General features: G+C 44.4%; 1 long non-coding RNA gene across 1 annotated transcript in view; it reads left to right on the top strand.

Moving 5' to 3' along the window:
• Positions 1 to 15,984, top strand: part of LOC128946591 (uncharacterized) — a 118,842-nt gene that overhangs the window by 80,987 nt on the left and 21,871 nt on the right. Inside the window, exon 2 of the long non-coding RNA XR_008483971.1 lies at positions 6,771 to 6,834. This is a non-coding gene — a long non-coding RNA (uncharacterized LOC128946591). The remainder of the gene's footprint in view (positions 1 to 6,770; positions 6,835 to 15,984) is intronic.

The following is a 15,984-nucleotide window of genomic DNA, read 5'->3' as shown; positions in this document are numbered from 1 at the left end:
GGGCAGTTAATGGAGGTTCTGTGCAAACCCACAGTAATTTAGACAGGGCTTCCTGATGGACCTCTTTGGTGTGGCAGGGTTATTTTAAATGCTGCTCCAGGTGCCTGCTTGGACTTGTCAGGCTTGCCCTTAGTGAGGACCAGTCCCCCACAGATAATTCCTTTTTCACACTGGAGCTGCTGTTGTGTCTTTCTGTTTAAGTGCTTGACAGAAAATGTCCACAGTTAGGCTGTGCATAATGTACACTGTCAATTTGTGAGATCCTTCTCCACAACTGTGCTGAAAGAGGGACTTTGTCACAGGTTTTCTCCTCCTCACAGCTCCACAATTTAAATGTTACTGTTTTGTCATGTTAATGTAATTCACTTAAAATATTTAAATTGTCCTTAATTAATTGAGGAAGGAGATTATCATGGTGGTGGACTTGTAGGCAGCGTGTGGAGCAGAGCTGCCGGGGTTTTGGTGAATACAGGTGATGGATGGTGTTGACGTGAGCGGCTGCAGTCGCACAGTGTGCGTATACACAAATTACACTGCCATGTGTGTTCCTCCCTGTTAGCAAAGCCTTTTGTTTATATATACCCAGCTATACATTTACACATTATGTAAATAAACACACATATGCCCATGCAATTTAATTGAATATATGGCTATGGGTTAAGAGGCATGTTACTCTGATGAAAAACATCTTATGGTACGGAGTAAAAATATTTCCGACGTGCTTTTGAGCCTCCTGTAGAATTTAAGAAGGAACTGCAGAGATTTCTTTAAGGTAGTGGTTCAAGGCCTTGAATAGGAAGGCCTGGTATTCTTCCAAAACCTCCAGGCTGTTGAGTGGCATTCTCAACAGAAACCCACTGAGTTCCATTTTCATTCAACTCCCTTTATTCTTATTCAATCATGGGATTTTCCATCACTCCTTGGTATATGCAAAATGGACATTACTCTGTGAGTTTTGTTGCAAATTAGGTTCATATTTCTAAAGCAATGGGCAAGAAACTAAGCATGTAGATCTGTCTTTCCAACCACAAATCCTCCAAAAACTGACACAAGCATCTCAGAGTGTAATGAAGAGTTGCCATTCAGTCATTCTTGGGGATGCAACACGGGCTTTGATGTGCTGAGAGAGGCACAGAGTGATGGGCTTGTGGTGCCTCTCACCCACTCATCCACACTGGTGGTGCCACTGGAGGGGCCCGTGAAGGTAGTCTCCGCTTGGAAAATGATGTGAGGAGCTGCAGGAGATGGTGAACCCCCTGGGAGGGAGCTGTTGCTGGACTTCCCTGTGGGGCTTCTCCCTGGCACTCCTTTGGGCAGAGGTGCTTGTTCCTCTCAGCGCAGGGCATCACAACCCACGCCTCAGGTGCCACGTCTGGCTCTGGCAGAGCCCAGAGCCGTGTCTGCCTCACAAAGAAGCCTCTGCTTTTGCTTTTTGTTTGTTGTTTTTTCCCTCCGTCTCCGGCGCAGCCGGGGCGCCTCTCCTCCAGCTGTTCTGTGACACCGCGCAGCCATCAAACGCTGGAAGCCCGGATCAGAGAGCAGCAGTGACAGATTCCCTGGTGCAGGCAGGCCGGGTCCCAAATCTATTGTTCATACCAGAAAGCTCAGCAGAGTGACTTGACAGGTTTTTAAAGCACTGGAGAACTTCACCAGGAAGTTTTCTTCCTTTCCTGTGCCTTTCCCTCGCTTTGCCAGAAGGCAGGGGCTGAGCGTGTGCCGTTTTGGCAATTAGCAAAAAGGGGGATATTGCTGGTTCTGAGCACAGGTACGGAGGGAAGATCAGGTGTGTGGGAATCAGCAATCCCTCTGCATGCAGGGGCCATCACTGGGCTGCTTTGTACTATTGCATTCAGACACCGTGTTCTGAGCGTCTTTGTTATCGTCGCCTGATAAATAAACAGCCCTAAAATTACAGAACTTATTATGGTAATTGAGTGAAGAAAAGGAAATGCAAACCGTGCCTCGCTATCTATTACATTGCCACTGCTAAAGTTGCCTAAACCTGTGCTACTCAAATGATATTGTAATATTAGCCTTCTTTCTTTTTTCACAATGATTGTTTTCTGTCCATCTCAAGCTGGATGTCAGTTCATTTAGATTTACATCAAGTAGTAAATTAAAATAATCACTCAGCAAACACTCTCAGCTCAGTTTTCTCTTTCAGTCAGGAGTTGCGAGAGATGCTTGAAGCATTCAAGCAGAAAATATTGCTGTCTAGATATTTGTCCTCTGGGTGATAAAGGAGGCATTGTCTTGGGACCCACTCAGGCCTCGGAGCTGATAGTAGCTGTGCATCACAGCTGTGAAGTGCGCTTTGTTATGTGTCTGAGGATTAGGGTTCAGGACCTTGTTTTTCTTGAAATACCAGACTGATCAGAGCTGCATATGTTCGGGGGAAAGCAGAGGTCGATGGTTCTCTGTCCACATTTTTACTAGATTATTTTTGGACAGAACTCTGGGAGAATACCCTGCAGCTTAAACCATCCCAAGAGTTTTTCATATTCTGCATTATAACCGTCATGGAAAAAAGGCTGTATTTATCTATCTGCATTTGAAACAAAAGGCTACAGCATCACAGACACGCTGGGCTTTGGACCCACGCTGGAGCAGGCTGAATTTTGCTCTTTTGTGCTCCATTTACAGTACAGTTGCCCATTTAGAAGCACAAATGCACCTTGATATAATAACCAAATTCAAAGAATGTCTGGCCTCAAGGGTAGCACAGACTGACAGTTAATCTTAAAGCAGGGGTGGTGTACAGACAAGGGTGTGGGGGGACAGAAAAAGGCTGTTCTGTGTTTCTCAGCTGTCTGTTCCAGAAAAAAAAAAAAGTGGATTTCTATACACATTTTTGCTATTAGAAAAATTAACCTGCATTTTTTTTCCCCATCCCAGCCACAAAACAAATGAACCAAACACCTCCAAACCAAAGCAGTGTTTATTTTGGCAAAGGTGCTAAGGGCAGAAGTGCTCATAGTGAAGATGCTGTGGTGAGTTAAGTCAATGCTTCCATGGCAGTTGAGGTCTGAGTAAAGGCTGCAGGATCTGGACAAGATCAGCTCATCCTCCTCTTTGTGGCAGCACAAAGTGGGAGTTTGTGGGATGGAGGCTTTGGGGCCAGACTGTTGTCTTTTGGTGATACCACAGGATCTAACTGGATTTTGGTGATAAACAGAGGGCTATCTGTGGTTCTTTTGTTGCAAGTCAATGTGCACATACACATTGCAGATTCAGCTTTCAGTGTCAGTCTGAATCTCTCCCTCCCAGAATGGGGCTCTGATCAATAGGCAGAATATTGCCTTTGAAATTATTGGTGTTAATCACAGAACCCCACAGATGAGATGGGAGGGAGAGCAGCATTTGCCCATGTGCAGGATAATGCCTGGGGGTGGCTTGGAAACACGTCAGTGGGCACAGCTTTTAACCCCATCAAGCTTCTGCACAAATTCTGAGGGTCACCCATACTTCTTTACTTTTAAAATGGAGCCTTTCCATCCACCATTCTTCCATGGAGCCCCATCCCTGCCCAGCACTGGGCCAGCACATCCCTACCACGGCGCTTCAGGTCAGTGGGATGGCTCAGGTGCTCCTCTCTCCATGGAAAACTGAGCTTGGGGCTGTGCTCCAGGGCACTCAGAAGGCAGTTTGGGACACTAGTTTGAGCTTAGGGGGTTTAATGAATGACACTAAGTTACTGTTGTGACAGAGCACCAGCCTGGGCTCAGCAGTCACCAAACAGCTCCTGAACATGTTTGTGTCATTCCAGTCTTTTTGTGGATGCCGTTGCCATTCAGAGGATGATGGTGGCAATTTTCAGTTTTGGTGGGTGTGGCAAGAACAATCTAGAAGTATTTTTTCTGCCTAGACAAACCAGTGCCCAAGACACAAAATGGAGCAATGGGAGCCGGACATGGAATGAGGAGCCTTGGTCAGAGATGGACCTGTGTAATCATTGTTGGAATGAAGCACCAGGCTGCCAGTTTAGTTCCCCACTTGTGTTCTCCTCCTCTGTGCTACTGGACACTGCTGCCCTGTGCTCCTTTCCTGAGGATTTATCCTCAGCCTGTGCATGGACCAGGGCTGTGCCACATGGAATGGGGGAAGTGATTCCTTGTCACTTCAGCTGTGGCCTGGCAGAACTGATTTGCTGCAGTTGTGCCTGCAGAGAGCTGGCATCATGTGAAGGCATTTATCATTGGAGATATGCTGATAGCAAACCTTCAAAAAAATCATGGGCTAGCAGTCAATGTGCCCTTTGTTTATAGGGAGTCTCTTATATTTAGGTATTTTGCTTCACTTCTGCTTCCTCCTTTCTTAGGAAATGACCATGGGGCACTGACCTCTGCTTTTGTGCTCTTAGAAGTCCTCCCTGTCTGTTTTATTTGTCTTCTGACTTTTTTTTCTCTCTCACTAGTTTTTTATAAATACAATTTGGTTTTCTTTTTCCATGCTTTGGAAAGGTTTGTTTTACCCTTCCTCACTCATGCTAGTCCAGCTATCCATCAGGCCTCTTTTTGCCTCGAGTTGTTGCTACTGATGGGATTCCTTTATTACTACACCTTTCATGTGTTTTCCCCCTTCTTTCCTAAATTTTCTTGTTTGTCTGTCTCATATTTATCTTCTTCCTATATCCTGGTAAAACATATTAGAGGTGCCACTTACTTTTCTCTCTAATCCCTTTCCCACCACATTCTCTTATGACTTTGGGAGGATTTTTAACTGAAAATATAAATCAGTCTCCTTTTCCAAAGCTGGACAACAGAAAGGGAAGTTCTCTTGTTGATTACATTTAAAAAAAAAAAAAGACAATTTCTTGAATGAAGGAAAAAGAAATCCTGCTGGGGTAAAATCAGCTCCTGGTGCGAACACCAGGGAGGCAGAGATGTGAAACCTTCCCTGCTGGTACCTGTTCCCTCTGCTCACATGGAGGAAACAGAGGGGCCAGGATATTTCAGAGTGAAAACTGTCATACCAGTAATTACATTGTCTTCAAGGGTTTATATCAGCTGAAAATCAAGTCTCAGAATTTAACCTGATTTGAGTTTTTATGGGAAGAAGAGTTCACACAGGCCTATCGTGATGCTTTCTGAATTACTTGAAGCACACATTGTTTTCTAGATATCTCAATACCAGTGAGAATGTGGAATAGCTGAAATTATCAAAATATTGACATAAAACCCAAAGTGTGGCACTGTTATTTGTGAGTGGTGTGGCTTGGGTTTTTCTGCTGCAGTCACCAACCACTGCCATCAGAGCCCTGCATGAAACCAGGCACAGGAAGGGGGAATTACCCTAGTTCTTTTCAATTAAAAGAAAAAAAAAAAGGCAAATAAAAAAAAAGAGAGGTAATTTCTTGACTGCAGGAAAAGAACTGCTGGGGTAGAAGGTTACCAAGGCCTCTGGCTCCTTGTGTGGACCTGAAGAGAGTATTCAGAGTTTAAACACAAGCAGGAGATCTCTGAGCACAGGAAACAACAACACAGTCCAGGGTGAGAATTCAGCAGAGAGCAGGAGGGCATTACCTTACCCTGTGTGTATCCAGCCCTGGCAGGAGAGGGATCCCACAGATCCTTGTGGTTATAAGCTCCTGCTAATTTGAGAAGTGTCAGGAATGGCAGTGGGATTTTCCCCTCAGCTGTCGGGATCTCGGGTGTGTATCTGATTAGATGGCACCTTCCAGGAGCACAAGCGGTCTGTGACAGTCTCTGTGCAGAGCCTGGCAGAATGGCATCACTTTGCTAGAAATAAAGGATCTTTATTTGATTTACTTGATACCTAACATCTTTGTTAGGGAACAAAGTCTGTGTTATGGCTGCTGCTGTGGGACCTGAAGAACTGCACCTGTTTTCTGGTCTAGCAGTTGTGAATTGACATCAGGATAATAAATGCACCCTTCCCTGGTGCCCTCCTGCTGGAGATCCACAAGGACCTCTGCTGTACTTCTAGTTCAGTCTTAGGAAATCCTGGAAGTGTGCAACCTGTAGGGAAAACCAGGTGCCTTGCATCTGAAGGCTTCCTCCCTCTAATAACACAAGTGTTACCTTGGTGTTCTCCTGGACTGTGGGCCCTCAGGTTCCCTTTTGCACGGGAAGGCAGGCAGTTTCTGAGCAGTGCCTGCATATTCCATGCTAAAAGGGCAGCTGAAAAGGCAGCCTTGGCTGCAGCTGCTACCTGGAGATCCTGAGGCCGTTGTTTTCCTTATTTCATCTGTTGCTAGTCAGCTGGAAAGCACAGTGACCTATGAGTAATGTGGTCATCCCCAACTCATGCTGATAAAACCTTTACACTGCTGCCTCTTGCCATCTCTCCTTCTCTATCTCTCTGAGATGTTCTGATCCAATCTTGACTTCCTTTGAGGTAGGGCATTCTGTCTTAATGCCCTAACCCCCTTGGAGAGTCAGAGAGAAATGATTTTGAGATGGTTTTTTGTTGTGTTTTTGCCTGATCAAGTTGTCTGCAGGGCTTTTATACCAGAAAGGACAGGACTCTATGGCCATAACCCTGGGGCCCTTTAGGACCCTGCTCCTCTCAATCAGAGACTGCTGCTGAAGGCAGAGCAAAGGAATTTCCAAATCCCAGGATATCAATTTGGCCCTATGGGCAGCAAACCACCAGGTGCAGCCCCCTAGAGTTGGGAAGTAGCAAATCTCAATTGGTTTTTGATCTCTCCACCTTCTGGAGAGATCAGTCACCTGGAGAGGGCAGTCACCTGGCATGTCTATAATTCTTGTTTCCATCACTAATAAATTATTCTTCTTTATTCCTTACAGATCAGCATGCTGGATTTTATGGAGCATTTCTGGAGCTGAGGGACAACTGTCTGGGAATTTCCAGGTAATTGCCATTTCTTCTGCTTCTTTCATGAGCTGCTCTGGATGTTGTGACCTTCTCCTTGATCTCAGGCTGCAGGTCTCTCTCCTAATCCTCCCAACTGGCAACCTCATTATTAGATTGTTGTCCTGAGTTGCATCTTTGAATGCAAAGTGAAGGATGTTCTGGGTCCAGCCAGGAGAGTTTGACCAGGAATCGATTTTGCTTGCACTTCCTAGAGATACAAATGATTGAATATTTGCTGGATAAAGAAGTGTTTCTGTCTATGTGATCCTGCCTATACCTGTGCTTAGTGTTGGAACTTACCTTTCTTGTCCTGACAGAAAAACTGTCGCTTTCTGACTGCACAGTTTTCACCTATTTGCCACCTTTTTAAAGAGCTGAGATTTACCATGGATTTCTGTGGTTGGTTCTAGTCTGTTTCATATTTACATCATCCTAATTCCTTTAAGAGACTCCAGATTCAAGTGAGGTAGGGTTACAGTGGGGACCTACAAAAGAGCACTGGGTGTGATGGTTTGAGGGCCACCACACCATGGGCACACCAAGCCCAGCCCTGGCAGCAGCAGCTTTGTGCCCTGCCTGACAAGGTTGTTCAAGACCCAGAGAAAAGCAGAGTGTTTTTCAGGCTGGCACTGGTCCATCCTCACTATGATAATGTGGGTGTTGTGAGTTCCTTGGGGCAGGGACTGTGGTTTTCCATATGTCTTGAGTTGCCCCAAGATTGTGGCTGGCATTCTGTGAACCAGAGCTAATAAATCGAAGCCAGTTTTTCCTCATGCGCTTCACAACCTACTCCATTTTGGAATGGGAAAACCACGTACAGCTCGCTGCAGGCTTTGTCAAATTATTCCTCCCCTTCACACTTGGACTCTTCTTCATTTTCCACACACTTAATACTCACCCAGCTCCTTTCTGTAACTGGCAGCTGATCCAATTACACACTAGAGGTAGAAATACTGAAGTCTTACAGTTCAAATGTGGAATGATATGCATAGTCACTTTGTCACTCAAATCCTTAAAAAAAAAAAAAAAAAAAGGAAAGGAAAGAAAACTCAGACTGGCTGGCCATAATTAAGGGCAGAAAACAGAGCACACGGTTAATATGTCCCTGGTTTGCCAATACTGGAATGTCACAAGTCCCAAGCCAGAGCCATGTGGCTTCCCAGATAAAATGCTGGCTTTTTTACTTCTGGGGCTACAGTTCAAATCCAGCTTAAGTTCTAAATGAGATGAGACCCTTAACCTATGCCAAAACTGGGGATCCCTCCAGGTCACAGCTGAGGTTATTGGCAGGTCACTGTGATTAAGCCTGTCTTCTGTTGCCTTCAGCACACTTAATGGCATAAATAAAGGGATTGAGGTCCAAGCCCTTCCACAATGCCAAGAAGCCTGAAGTATCAGAGATGACAATGAAGGCCTGGCTATAATGACCCACTTTGAGTTAAAGTTAGGATGAGCCTAAGAAGTACCCCTTGCTCACCCTGTTGCCCTTGAACTGCTGTGTGTGTTGTATATTATTCTGCCTGCTTCCAGAATTGCATTTTTGGAGAATTCTGGTTCAGATTCTCACCTGGATTTGTGTTCAGACAGTATTTTGCATTCGGCTTGTAAAACTGCATAGCAGTACCAAAAATGTAGGAACCTTCAAAGTCTCCAAGCTCCTCTGGCTCCCACCAGAGAGCCAGAGATGAGAATCCCATATGACAAAAAACAAGCAATAATTAAAAATCCCTATTTTGCCCAAAGAATTCCTTTGTTCAAGGTATGTAAATGTCTTTGCCTGCTTGTAAGTTATTTCATTTTTGATAGTTCCTTAGCTCAGTAATGTGAGCTTGGGAATAGAGGAGTCTGAAAGGAGTGTTACTCTGAAACAAAACACCTGTCTTTCAGTCAAGGCTAAATTGACAAGCAACAATTTAGTTGTCTAAACTCAGAGCTTTCAGGATTTCAGACTACATAAATGTCAAGATGCCTAGGTAGGGCTCAAAGGTGAGCGACAATGTAGGCAAATATACATTGGAACTTCAATTATCCAACCCCTGATCACTCTCAGTTACCTGAAGTTTAAACATGTCTGCTTTCACTCTAGTTTCTACATTTTTCTGTAAAAACCCTTTGTACTGAGTCACCTGTCTTTGCCCAGTGGAGTCTGTAAAGTTTTAAGAGCTCATCTCCTGGGGAGCTTGGTGTGTCTGCCAGATCACAACCCCTCTCTGATGGAGCCTGTAATTATTCCTTCATGTCACCTGGTGCATTTGGATAGAAGTATTAAAATCAATAAATTACTGTTTTCAGCTTTGCTGTCCCAGCCACATTCCCCTTTTCCATAGGCTGGGTGTCACTGAGGCACCTTCCTCCTGACATAGAGTGTACCTGCATGGAAATGCATTGAAACCTGATTTGAAATTCTTTAATGATTCCCTGAAGGGAGATTGTATCCTCTGATGAGCAGGGCATGGACTTTGCTACTTAGCAATAGTCACCATTATTGCACCAAATTCTTCCTTTCATTGCTCTCCTGTAAAATCTTTGGCATTGACTGACATCCAAGGGCCAAATATGCCTTGATTTCCACAGTTTAGAAGGTTATAAAGCTGCTGAGATCCCAATCAAGACCCTCTGAGAGATTTTGCTTTACATTTTCCTGACTTCAACACTTTTTCTCAATACATCCTAGTTACTTTTGAGGGTTTTGCTGTGATTTGAGAGGTAGCAGTTCACATTGGCAGGTCCCTACACCAGCTACAGAATTAAAAATTTTGAGCTGGCAGTAAAGTATGTGAGACCTCCTCCCCTCCTTTTGCATCTTTATGTTTTTCAGCCTCATTTTCACCCCGTTCTTGCCTTACACTTTCCACTTTTAGTTTCTCCCAGTGCTCCCTAACATCATCTGTTCTCTCTGAGGGGTGGAGGGAGTCCCTTTCCTTTTCTCCTTGCTCCCCAGCAAGCATTTTCCTCTTTATCCTTCAGAGGAGGCATCTAAACCAGAGTAAGGAGAGGAGATTTTTGTCTCATCCCCCAAAGAGAATTTGAATAGGCCAGTGTGCTGGGCAGAGCCTTCTGGGGAATGAGGGAAGGAATGCACCCATCTGGGCTGGGGTCCCTTTCCAGAGATACATTCCATGGTGGCACTGGGGGATGAAAGCTGCTGTGCAAGTGCTGCCTCCTCTGCAGTGCAGGATTTTGGGGTAGGATGAGCCCCCTGAACAATAAACCAGGCCCCCTGAGGAAGAAAAAGGGGATTTCAGGCCAGGTCAGGCAATGTCTGCCTTCCCTTTAGCTGAAGGCAAAGAGCTTGATCCCAGCAGAACAAATGGCATAAGACATGGAGGATCCAGCATTGCACAGGAAAGTGAAATCCTGTTCTCCACTGAAAGCAGAGTTGCACAACTGAACCAAAAGGCAAAATGCAGTCCAGTCATCTGTTGCTTTGGGAATGGGAAGAAAACAAAATTAAATGGGGATATTAAATTGTAAGTTTTGTGGTTAAAGAGAAATCTCATTTGCCTGGCAGCAAACTAATATTGCCAAGAAAATACAGCAGCATAAGAAGAGGAGAGAGTGCCCATTTCAATGTTAGGAAGTTCTGGTATCTTAGGTGTTTCATGGCCATCAAAAATTGAAATAAATTAAAGTTCCACTTTAATTGAATTACACAATGACATCAATCTAAACATTAGTAAACAGATGCAATTCTGTGCAATGCTTTAAATTGCGTTTTCTCACATATGCATTTAATTTAAATTTATTGAGATGGTTATTTATGTTAATAAAATAATTAAAAGCAGTTATTTAAGACTAACTATGAAGTAGCTGTGTAACTACCTATATTAATAAGACAGTTAGTTAAGGGATAATGTCTGTTGCTTTATGGTGTAATTGCAATAAACAGCTGCTGAGTTTGATTAAGAGCTGAAGTGGAGCTAAAGTGTTTGAGCAATCTCAGAAGCTATTTGTTGTAAGTGTACTACAAAGCAATAGCGATTATTCCTATTATACAAAAAGCCATACCATAAACATTAAAATATAGCACATAAGTAAGATGCTTTTTTCCTGGGTTGTTCCAGCATCTCCGTGGGAATGGTGGGGCTGGAGAAGGAGAGCTGGACTTTAGTGCAGAAGGGACTTGGGAGGGGCAATAATTGTGTCAGGTTTTGCTCATACCCAGATTCAACCCTGTGTGAGAAAATCAGACAGGGCTCAGTGCTTGTGAGTTGTGTTTTTTCAGGGGTGTCATCATTTGAAAGTCTCTGGCTGAATCCCTTTCCAATTTTATAGAAAAATTTCAACCATGGCACCAGCTCTGACTTAGGAATTTCTTCAGCTTTTTTTTGGAGTATAAACAGGAGAGTTGAACGTAAAGAAAAACCCCTTCTGTAACTTTGACCATGCAATGGCCACTGCCACTCCATAACTCCATCACTGACATATGGAGCACCCAGTTCCCAGAAATCTACTTTATGGCACTGACATACCAAAACCACAGACCATTAATTTCAGTGGGATCAAGGAAGCAAATATTGCCATTATTTACAAACTCCGTATTTTTCTGCTTCTGGACTTGTACATAAGACATTTGCCCTCAAAATTTCTGCCATGTTAGTGTCCCACAAATTCCATAGCAAGTCAGGAAAAGAGGGGCTTCATTACTTAGAAATCATCTTTTATTTCACCTTTAATTTGAGAGCACCTTTGAATGGTGAACTCTGAGGCTTCAATTGAGGCACAAATGGAAAGGGCAATCCTCAGCCTTCTGCTGTTCCTCATTCCTGTGCCTCTCTCAGAGACTGGCAGGGCTGTGAAACACTGCCAAGCAAAATACAGCCGACATGGATCTTGCATATTTAGGGCTTTGTAATCAGCTGGACAAGTCTCAGAACAAGAGTTTGTGGGGTTGGGGGTAAGAACGTGTCCTGGGTGTCCTGCTTCAGGCCCTGAGCTCCTTTTGACATTGTTGGGAAGCTCTCAGGGAAGTTCTCACTTTCAGCCAAACCCAAACATCCCTGGGAAAGGTGGGTGGGTTCATCCCTGCTGTAAACCAAGCTCAGGGAATATCCTGGTCCATGTGATCAAAACCCACCAGCCTATTTGCATCAGGCCTGAAGGATTTTCACATATAGATGTTAAAAGTACAAAAGGGAAGAGAAGAAAGGTGTCAGCAGCACAGTTACACTGGTTTCCTCCTGTTGCACAGCCTATCTTAGAAAAGATAAGGTGTCTCTGACCAACCATTTGTGTGTGAGGGTTTAAAAGGCCAACAGGAAGAGGTGGCTTGCCAAGTCCAATGCACGACTGTTTCAAGTGCCAGCTCACTGCTAATCTTGTGTGGAATGGTTTTACTCCTGTTTTATTGAGGAGGCAGAGGTGTCTGGGCACTAAGGGTGTGTGTGTGCATCTCAGGCAGGCCGGGCACAGTCACCGCTGGCAGATCACCGCTGCCACCGGGATCTTCCCAAATAGCGCCTGGCGGGGCCTGGGATGAGCGCAGGACCCGCTCGGCTCCTTCCTCAGGAGAAGCTTAGGCAATGGCAGAAAAGCCCACCCAGTGTACTCGCCTTGTTAAGCTGCTGGGGCTTGCAGGCCTTCCTAACTCTGCCCTGGGGAAAAACTGTGTAACAATGGATAAAAGACTTGGGCCTCCCAGCTTAGTTACAAAGGATTCTCTTCACTCATCCTCTTAGTGAGAAATCCAGTTGAATGCTTTTTGAAATCTTTCAAATATTAAAAATAAAATAAATCTTCTTATTCTGTTTCCCGGCAAGATTCTTGACTGCAGTGCCATGTTGTCACACACTTCAGGTCCTTTAAAATGTCGAAAGGACCCCCCTCAGTGCTGTGGCTGTAGCCAGGTACGCAGAGAAAAGGTTATTCAATTCTTTGTGTGCCTTCAGAAAGTTAAAGGGAAAAAACCCAATGAGCCCTGAGGGGGGGAAGATGTAGTGGATATTAAAATAATTGGGTGTCAGGCTGCAGAAGTCTCACTGCTACTACCTGGCTTGGTTGGGATCTGCTTTGGAAAATAGCTGGTTGGTGTTTATTTGTTTCAGCCAGAGAGAGGGAACTATTGCTGCTTCACCTGGGCACAGGAATCACTGGAGTTTGTTGCTCTGAGCAGTTACTGCAGAAAACACTTGTCAAATCTGTTGTGAAAAAAGCCAAACACTCTTTTGAGCTGCCTGAGAAACTGGTTTGCCTTCCACTCCCTTCTCTCGTGAAGTGTTACCTGCTCCCCTCCCTTAGTGCCAATGTCAGCCTAGAGATGCACCACTCCCTCTTGGCATGGGCTTTCAGCCCAGAGGGGATGTGATATTCACTAATGCTGAGGTCACTTAAAACCTGGAACAGTTGGAAAAATGAAAGCTGTCCATGTAGGCCATCATCAAGGGAACCATCAAGTGACTCTGCTACTTGTGACCTTAGAAGTCAGGTTTGCTTGCACAGAAATCTTTGCCCACGCACATTGTTGTCATCCCCCTGTAAAGACAATTTCTTCATGGGAAGCTGTTTCAGGCAATAGAGGTTTGTTCTCTCTGCCTTGCTGTCTCCTTCCCCTCACAAGGAGTGGTTGAATATTCAGCATTCCCTGATTTTAAACTCTCTCTTTATAGTCTTTGGTGCTTCTCAGTCATTTCTGAGATCATGCTGGTGTGTTCCTCTACCACTTTGAGTTAGAGCACATGGGAACCTGATTCTCTTAAAGGGAGGAATTTCTTACTAAAGTTTATGTTTAGATTCATGTAAAAAACTTCCACTTGCTTGTAAGGTATTGGTTAGATTATTTTTAGTTTGGGGTTTGGGTTTTTTGACATCTTGCTATCTCTGGATTTAGCATTGGTTCATTAGTTTAGGGAATAAGCAGCCATATTTCCTATTATTCACATTATATAGTGTATTCCAAGCCCTGTATATCCTGAAGCTTGTTAAATAATTCTCTATCCTTTAGAAATTCCCATTAATCTGTGACCAAGAAGAGCAATAATAAGTTAGTTAGTCATCATATATAAAAATCTGAATCATTTTTACAAGTATCTTTAATGGCTTCCTTTAATTACGTGTCTTCATAAAAACGCTACCCCTCTCGAACACAGCATCCTTTTATTCTTCAAGAGGATCTCATTTCTGAAACAACGGAAATTAAGGCACTGATGCTTTATTTGGGCAAATGAACAGAAAAAAACACTCACACAGCTCTAGCAGAAGGTACAGAAACCATGTGTTCTATTACCTTGTCAGCTACCTTGATATTATTAGGAATATTTTCCAAGTAAGCCCGGTGGGCTGCTGGGATCAGTGTTACACTGACAGTGAAGTGGACTGGGATGGGATTTTGGCAGCAGCGATGGGGAAGGTGAGATGCCTTCCCAGCTGCTCCTGGCCTTGCCCCCATGTCCTTGGCTCGGGTTCCATGGTGGTTCCATGGTCACCAAGGGCAGGAACCCCGTTGCCGTTGTCCCGCTCTGAGGAGCGCAGTGATCCCGTGTGCTCAGCAGCACCCGGGGGCGATTTTAGGCTCGGGGAACGTTGTAGCCTCCACATTCTCTGATAAAATGCAGATCTTCACATGGGCAAAAACCTTCCCAGCAGGGCCGGGCGGGTGGGCAGGCCCAGCCCTTTCAGGGGCAGCTCAGGCTGCTGGGGATTAACGTGGCTGGGAAGCCACAGGTGCGATTGTTGCATCTCCTGCTCCTTTCTCCTTGTTCTTTGTTAATCTGAGTTTGCCACCTTAAACCCACAATAAAAGGCAACATTCTCTGTCTTGCCACCAGAGCTGTGCTGGACAATGTTTTCAAACCTCATTCAAAGGGCATCTCCTCTGTGTTCATCCGTCTTCCTCTGAAGGCACCAGAGGCTCTGAGTAAGGGATAAAAAGGTCAAATGTAAAACAGAGGCCGTCTCTAACCCTTCATGGCCTCTTTAAACCCCTCCATAGTCCATAGGCTGAGAAACACTGAAAAAGGAAGGATGGTACTGAAGCCTCTTCCTCCCCTGTTTTATTTCAGGTCAGGTAACCTTGCTCACTCTTGTAGAAAGCCTGAGGAGCTCCAGGAGGGATTTAAAGAAGAGATCTTCCTCTCCTGTTCAGGTGAATAGTCATGAATTAGACTCTTGGGAGACTAAAGCAGTATAAATACATAAGGAAATCTTTTGATTACATGTAGTGTTAAAAAATGCTAAAAATACTTCTACTACAGCTAGTGTTGAATTTTTATGTATTTACTTATTTATCTTAATTTATGCCATTTTTTTCTCCCTTCCCTGGGAAGTGAAGACTATCAACAGATAAGGGAGAGAATTTTGTGTTTTTGTATGCAGTATGAGTCCAGTACTTGGCCAAGACCCAGATCTATTGTGGCAAGAAAGTAATAGCTGAACTAACTAGGGACTCAGACTCTCTGGCCAGCATCCAAGAAACATTAAAAAATGTAGTACTGCACATAACAAGTAGGAAGATGCATGCAAATGTTGATGTCTTATTGAAAACTGTTAAGTTATTAATATGTTGGGTTTATAGACTTGCATTTGGATTTTCAAACCTGCTGCCGTAGTTCATGCCCTGAAATTACCTGCTGCACTCCATGTCTGAAATAATATTTAAAGTAGTGTCACATTGGTGAGGTAATTGTGGAGAAAATGACACATCTGGATCCCTGGAGTGTTTCTCATGGGAGCACCAAGACAGTGGCAGGGGTCCAGTTCAGCTCTCAGAACAGTTTCTGAGCGTTGGTCCCATTTTTTCCCTTCACTGTGTCTTCCCTCCAAGCAAGTGTTGACCTCATCACAGGGTAGGAGGTTTCACTCTCTGTTGGCTCATGTGAAAGGTGTGGGTCAAGGGCCTGGTGTGGTGCCCAGGGATCTCCTAAAGCCTTTTAGAAAGGAGATCCCAAGAGCATTAGGGGTTGGCTGATAGAGGATGTAGGATGACTTTGATACCAATGAAGTATGAAACTGAACTGTATCAGTTTCCTGCTATCAGGATGGGTATCCTGATGGGTGCAGAACACAGCTTATATTATCTCACTTGTGCTTTTTGGGATAGTGTTGAGTTTTTCCTGTAGGTCTGGTTTGTCCTCCAGCACTGGTAGGATATGAAAGGTGATTCAGCTCTGGCCTTGCAGACAGACAGTCCCCTGGGCAAAGTGTCTGTGACTC

Source organism: Melozone crissalis, unplaced genomic scaffold, assembly GCF_028551555.1.
Source record: "Melozone crissalis strain CALT ecotype California unplaced genomic scaffold, PUWL_Pcris_2 ptg000081l_1, whole genome shotgun sequence".
NCBI lineage: Eukaryota > Metazoa > Chordata > Aves > Passeriformes > Passerellidae > Melozone > Melozone crissalis.
The sequence above is the reverse complement of the archived record's forward strand: the minus strand, read 5'-3'. Positions and strand labels throughout refer to the sequence as shown.